The following is a 6,892-nucleotide window of genomic DNA, read 5'->3' on the forward strand; positions in this document are numbered from 1 at the left end:
ATGGCAGGACTAACTATTATCTAGACCATCCCTGACAGGTGTTTGTCTAACCTGCTCTTTAAAATCTCCAGTGATGGAGATTTCACAACCTCCCTATGCAATATATTCCAGTGCTAAACCTTCCTTGCTGCAATTTAAGCCCATTGCTTCTTGTCCTATTCTTAGAGGTTAAGAATAACATTTTTCTTGCTCCTTCTTGTAACAATCTTTTTATGAACTTGAAAACTATTATATCCTCTCTGTCTTCTCTTTTCCAGACTAAACAAACCCATTTTTTTTCAATTTTCCCTCATAGATCATCTTTTCTAGACCTTTAATCATTTTTGTTGCTCTTCTCTGGACTTTCTCCAATTTGTCCACATCTTTCCCGAAATGTGGCTCCCAGAACTGGACACAATACTCTAGTTGAGGCCTTATCACTGCTGAGTAGAGGGGAAGGATTACTTCTTGTGTCTTGCTTACAACATTCCTGCTAATACTTCCCAGAATGATGTTCGGCTTTTTTTGTGTTAACTGTTGACTCATATTTAGCTTGTGGTCCACTATGACCCCCAGATCCCTTTCCACAGTACTCCTTCCTAGACAGTCATTTCCCATTTTGTATGTGTGCAAAAGACGGTTACTCACCTTTGTAACTGTTGTTCTTCGAGATGTGTTGCTCATATCCATTCCAGTTAGGTGTACGCGCCGCGCGTGCACATTCGTCGGAAAACTTTTACCCTAGCAACTCAGTGGGCCGGCAGGTCACCCCCTAGAGTGGCGCCACCATGGCGCTCCATATATACTCCTGCCGGCCCACCCGCTCCTCAGTTCCTTCTTGCCGGCTACTCCGACAGTGGGGAAGGAGGGCGGGTGCGGAATGGATATGAGCAACACATCTCGAAGAACAACAGTTACAAAGGTGAGTAACCGTCTTTTCTTCTTCGAGTGATTGCTCATATCCATTCCAGTTAGGTGAATCCCAAGCCTTACAAAGGCGGTGGGGTCGGAGTGAAATGTGGCAGAATAAAACTGCCGAGCCAGAGGCTACAGCCTCTCTTGACTGCTGAACCAGGGCATACTGCGAAGCAAAGGTAAGGACCGAGGACCAGTGGAGCTTCGCGACAGGTCTCGTGGGTAGAAACACGAGCCAGCAAGGTGGCAGATGAAGCCTGAGCCCTGGTAGAATGCACGGTGATGTGGCTTGGGGAACTATGAGCCAAATCATAACAAGTGGGGATGTCCGCCATCACCCAAGATGAGATCCTCTGAGAGGAAAACAAGCAAGCCCTCCCTTTGGCCCGCTACCGGGGCAGAGCTGGGGCGCCTTAGGCAATGATTCTGTCAGCACAATATAATGCGAGCACTCCACAGATGTCCAAGGAGTGCAACGGTTATGCCCATTGCGTTGAGCTGTGGGTAACATGAAAGGCCAAAACACTTTAGGGAGGAAAGCCGGGTGCGGTCATAACTGCACCTTGTCTTTGTGGAACCTTCGTAAGAGCTCTGATCTCAGAGACCCGTCTGGCCAAGACTAGGTTGAGGTCCCAGGGCGGGGCTGGGCGGCGCACCCGAGGGTGCAAGCGCTCCAAGCCCTTGAGGGACCTCGAACCCATAGAGCGTGGGACACTGAACGTCCATCTTAGCCTGCTGGAAGGTAGGGATGGCTGCTGAGAGTATCCTCAGCGATGATACCGCCAGATCCTGCCGCTGAAGGCCAGAGGCAGGCCAAATAGAGGGGATCTAGACCTCAGCAGGAGCAAGATCGAGCGTACTGCAGCTGTAAAGGAAACGCTTCCACCTGGCTCGGTACGTTGACCAGGTGGAAGGCTGCCTGTCACCCCGACTCAGGTACGCAGGAGCCACCGTGAGGCGAAGAGGCTGCAGGTCCGAGTGACGAAGCCTGTCATTGCCCTGAGTGATGAGGTCTGGGCTGACAGGCCGAGCAACGTGGTATGTCAGTGCTACCTGGACCACTCTGGAGTGATCATGATGATGCACGCTCTGCCCCTGCGGAGTTTGAGCAGGACGTAGCGAACCAGTGGGAACAGTGGGAAAGCATAATGCAGTTGGCCGTTCCACGGCATCAGGAATGCGTCCAAGATCGATTCCGAGGAGAGACCTTGGAAGGAGCAGAACACCTGGCATTTCCTGCTCTCGCGGTGAGCGAACAGGTCTGTGTGAGGAACCATCTCCACTTCCGGAAAGCGGGACGCCTCACATGGGGCAGAGTGATCACTCGTAAGACAGGAAAACCTGCTGAGTCAAAGAGTTAAGACGTTCCGAACGCCTGGGAGAAAGGACGTCGCCAGCTCCATCGAGTGGGCCATGCAAAAGACCCGGAAATGGATGGCCTCCTGACAAAAAAGGGGGAAGGACTATGTCCCCCCTGAATACTTATGAAGCACCTGGCCATTGTGTTGGCTGTAAACACCGAGATACAACGGCCTCGCAGCTGCCGCTGGAACCCCTGGCATGCCAGGCGGACTACTCTCATTTTTGGGCCAATAATGAGGAATGCCAGCTCCCTAGAAGACCGAAGGCCTTAAGCTCGGAGGTGACCATGAGCACTCGAGCAGAGAGATGATGCGTCCGCCGTCAGGGGCAGTGAGGGCTGGGGCGGATGAAACCGCATCCCTGTCCACACCAAGGAGGGAGTTAGCCACCACTCTAGGGAGCCTAAGGCGTTCGAGGGAACGGTGACTACCATGACCACTGGCTCCCTGTCCAAGCGGTACGCCGAGGTGGGCCGGACTTGGAGAGGACGGAGGCGGAGCTTGGCGTGTTTGGTTACAAACTTGCAGGCAACCATGGACCCAGGAGACTGAGACAAGAACGAGCTGAGGTCGTTGGGAAAGCCTTCAGACCTCAGATGATTGTTGCCATCGCCTAAAACCGCAGTTGTGATAAGCAGGCTCCGGCTAGGTAGGAGACCAAGATCGCCCCTAGGAAGCCCAACCTCTGCGTGGGAACCAGAGTGGATTGCTCTATAGTAATCATCAGGCCTTGAGCTGTGACTAAGACCGTGACGATGCCCACGGGCTGAGTGGTTTGTGTCTCAGAGTCTCCTCGGATAAGCGAATCGTCCCAATACGGAAAAACGCATATCCGACATAGCTACGGTAGGCGGCGACTATGGCCTTAAACCGGGAGTATTCACCGCTGGCTATAAAGCGGAGGCATCTTCCGTGCAGAGGGAAGATGGCATTGCGAAAGTACGCGTCCTTCCTATCCAGGGCGGCATAGTAGCCCCCAGGAGGCCAAGGATGGAATAATGGTTCCCAGGGAAACCATGCAGAACTTCAACCTTATCCCAAACCGGTTGAGTCCATGCAGGACCAGGGAGGTCTGAGACCTGTGTTCGAGTGGGGGACTAGGGCATAACGGGAGTAAAACCCCTAGCCCCTTTCGTCCGCTGAAGGGGGACAGGGCTGGAGCAATTTAAAGGTGGTACCTATGCTCCATCGTGCGCAGGACCCAGCGATCTGAAAGCAACTGGGGCCATGCCAGGAGAAAGCGGGATCAGGATCCCGTCCTGCGACTGATACACCGCCCTCCGGCGAACCTTGGAAGGTCCGTCTTTTGTCCCAGTGGTAATTGCGAGGGACCTTGACTTTGGCTTTTTAGGGGGCCTGACTTTTGTCTGCGACCACCTTGGCCTTGCCGTTCTCCAGAGTTCTGCCTCTGGCTAGGCACAGAGTATGGCGGCTGGGGCCATAAAGGCCTGCGTTTGGTCGCTGGCGTATACATGCTGAGACGCATTAGGACCCTATTGTCCAGCAGGCTTCGCAGTCTGGGGCTGTCTCTGCCGCGAAGATGCCTTTACCAACAAAGGGTAAATTCTTTCCCCCGTCCTCCAAGACGGCAGCGAACTCCAGGTGGGAGGTTCGAGGGAGAAACTCCTCCACCCAGGTGCTATAATTATCGCAGCTAAGCAAGGCTTGTTGCTTTGCTACCCAGAGGTGCAGGGCCCCTGCAGAGTACACCTTGCATTCGCCAAGGCTCTTTCTGCTTCGGGGCTGGCGCCCGCTGGCCATCATATCAGGATCGTGGTCCTGAGCATAAAATCTGCGCATATGAGATGACACGGATGCGTGTCCGGACGGCCATGGAGGTACGAAAGAAGGCACGGGCCGAGTCTCTGACTCACTCGGACCTTGCCCAACTCGGCACCGGGGACCGGCATCGGGAGGCGTATCGGTACCTGGAACGAGATCCAGACCCGCAACCAGAACGGTGTCGGGAGGTCGACCGAGATCTCGAGGCTCGGAGAAGAGCTACAGGAGTCAAGGTACCTGCCCCGGTGCCAGATGTCGGAACGGTGCCGATAGCGGGTCGGCGAACGGGATACCGACCGGTGCAGCGAGTGTGACCAGTACCGAGGAAAACAGCACCGGGACTGCCAGTGGTGTCCGGCGTGCCGACAGGACTTGGAGTGTCTGCGGGACCGTGATCATGAACGGTGCCGCTCTGCTGTACTGACAGGGGACAGTCCCTTGAAGAGACTGTATTACCCGTACCGGCGGTGCCCGGGTCAGGCAGCACTGACTCTGTCATGGCACTGAGAGCCCTCGCCGTTGGTAACATCTCCGGCGTGCAGGGAACAGCAGGCTCAACCACAGAGCGTACTGGGGAGCTGTCAGGCACCGGATTCGACGGCCCTCGTGGGGCCGGGATCCACGGTACCGAGGTCATCAGAGCTTCGGTAGGTGCCGGTGCCGGTCGAACCGAGCTAGATAAGCTGTCTGGCTGCGGTGCCGTCAGCACTGAAGCAGCGGGAGTAATACGCTCAACCACGGCGCGTGCCGGGGAGCCGTCGGGCACCGGATTCTACGGCCCTTGCGGGACCGGGATCGACGGTGCCGATGTTGTCGGTGCCTCAGAGGCTTCGGTTGGCATGGAAGCAGCCGGAGCAGGAGCTCAACCACGGCGCGTGCCGGGGAGCCGTCAGGCACCGGATTCTACGGCCCTTGCGGGACCGGGATCGACGGTGCCGACGTCATCGGTGCCGCAGCAGGTGTCGGTGCCGGGCGATCCGACTTAGACCAGCCCTCTGGCCGCGGTGCCGTTGGCACGGAAGCAGCCGGAGCATTAGCTCGACCACGGCGCGTGCCGGGGAGCCGTCAGGCACCGGATACTACGGCCCTTGTGGGACCGGGATCGACGGTGCCGACGTCATCGGTGCCGTAGCAGGTGTCGGTGCCGGGCGATCCGACGTAGACGAGCTCTCTGGCTGCGGTGCCGTTGGCACGGAAGCAGCAGGAGCAATACGCTCAACCACGGCGCGTGCCGGGGAGCCGTCAGGCACCGGATTCTACGGCCCTTGTGGGACTGGGATCGACGGTGCCGACGCCATCGGTGCCGCAGCAGGTGTCGGTGCCGGGTGATCCGACGTAGACGAGGCCTCTGGCTGCGGTGCCGCTGGCACGGAGCAGCGGGAGCAATACGCTCAACCACGGCGCGTGCCGGGGAGCCGTCAGGCACCGGATTCTACGGCCCTTGTGGGACCGGGATCGACGGTGCCGACGACATCGGTGCCGCAGCAGGTGTCGGTGCCGGGCGATCCGACGTAGACGAGCCCTCTGGCTGCGGTGCCGCTGGCACGGAAGCAGCAGGAGCAATACGCTCAACCACGGCGCGTGCCGGGGAGCCGTCAGGCACCGGATTCTACGGCCCTTGTGGGACCGGGATCAACGGTGACGACGTCATCGGTGCCGTAGCAGGTGTCGGTGCCGGGCGATCCGACTTAGACCAGCCCTCTGGCCGCGGTGCCGTTGGCACGGAAGCAGCCGGAGCATTAGCTCGACCACGGCGCGTGCCGGGGAGCCGTCAGGCACCGGATACTACGGCCCTTGTGGGACCGGGATCGACGGTGCCGACGTCATCGGTGCCGTAGCAGGTGTCGGTGCCGGGCGATCCGACGTAGACGAGCTCTCTGGCTGCGGTGCCGTTGGCACGGAAGCAGCAGGAGCAATACGCTCAACCACGGCGCGTGCCGGGGAGCCGTCAGGCACCGGATTCTACGGCCCTTGTGGGACTGGGATCGACGGTGCCGACGCCATCGGTGCCGCAGCAGGTGTCGGTGCCGGGTGATCCGACGTAGACGAGGCCTCTGGCTGCGGTGCCGCTGGCACGGAGCAGCGGGAGCAATACGCTCAACCACGGCGCGTGCCGGGGAGCTGTCAGGCACCGGATTCTACGGCCCTTGTGGGACCGGGATCGACGGTGCCGACGACATCGGTGCCGCAGCAGGTGTCGGTGCCGGGCGATCCGACGTAGACGAGCCCTCTGGCTGCGGTGCCGCTGGCACGGAAGCAGCAGGAGCAATACGCTCAACCACGGCGCGTGCCGGGGAGCCGTCAGGCACCGGATTCTACGGCCCTTGTGGGACCGGGATCAACGGTGACGACGTCATCGGTGCCGTAGCAGGTGTCGGCGCCGGGCGATCCGACTTAGACGAGCTCTCTGGCTGCGGTGCCGCTGGCACGGAAGCAGCAGGAGCAATACGCTCAACCACGGCGCGTGCCGGGGAGCCGTCAGGCACCGGATTCTACGGCCCTCGTGGGACCGGGATCGACGGTGCCGACGTCGTCGGTGCCGGGCGAGCCATCTTAGACGAGCTGTCTAGCTGTGGTGCAGCTGGCACAGAAGCAGCAGGAGCAGTAAGCTCTACCACGGCGCGAGCCGGGGAGCTGCCAGGCACCGGATTCCATGGTCCTGGGGGACTGGAATCGACGGAGCCGAAGTCATCGGTGCCTCTGCAGGTGACGGTGCCGGATAACGCAACTTAGGCGAGCTCTCTGGCTGCGATGCAGGTGGCACGGAAGCAGCGGGAGCAGGGGGCTCAACCACGGCGCGTGCCGGGGAGCCGCCAGGCACCAGCAGGAATCGTAGACTCTCTCGACCTCGGAAG

The sequence above is a fragment of the Gopherus evgoodei genome, chromosome 1 (assembly GCF_007399415.2).
Source record: "Gopherus evgoodei ecotype Sinaloan lineage chromosome 1, rGopEvg1_v1.p, whole genome shotgun sequence".
Taxonomy (NCBI): domain Eukaryota; kingdom Metazoa; phylum Chordata; order Testudines; family Testudinidae; genus Gopherus; species Gopherus evgoodei.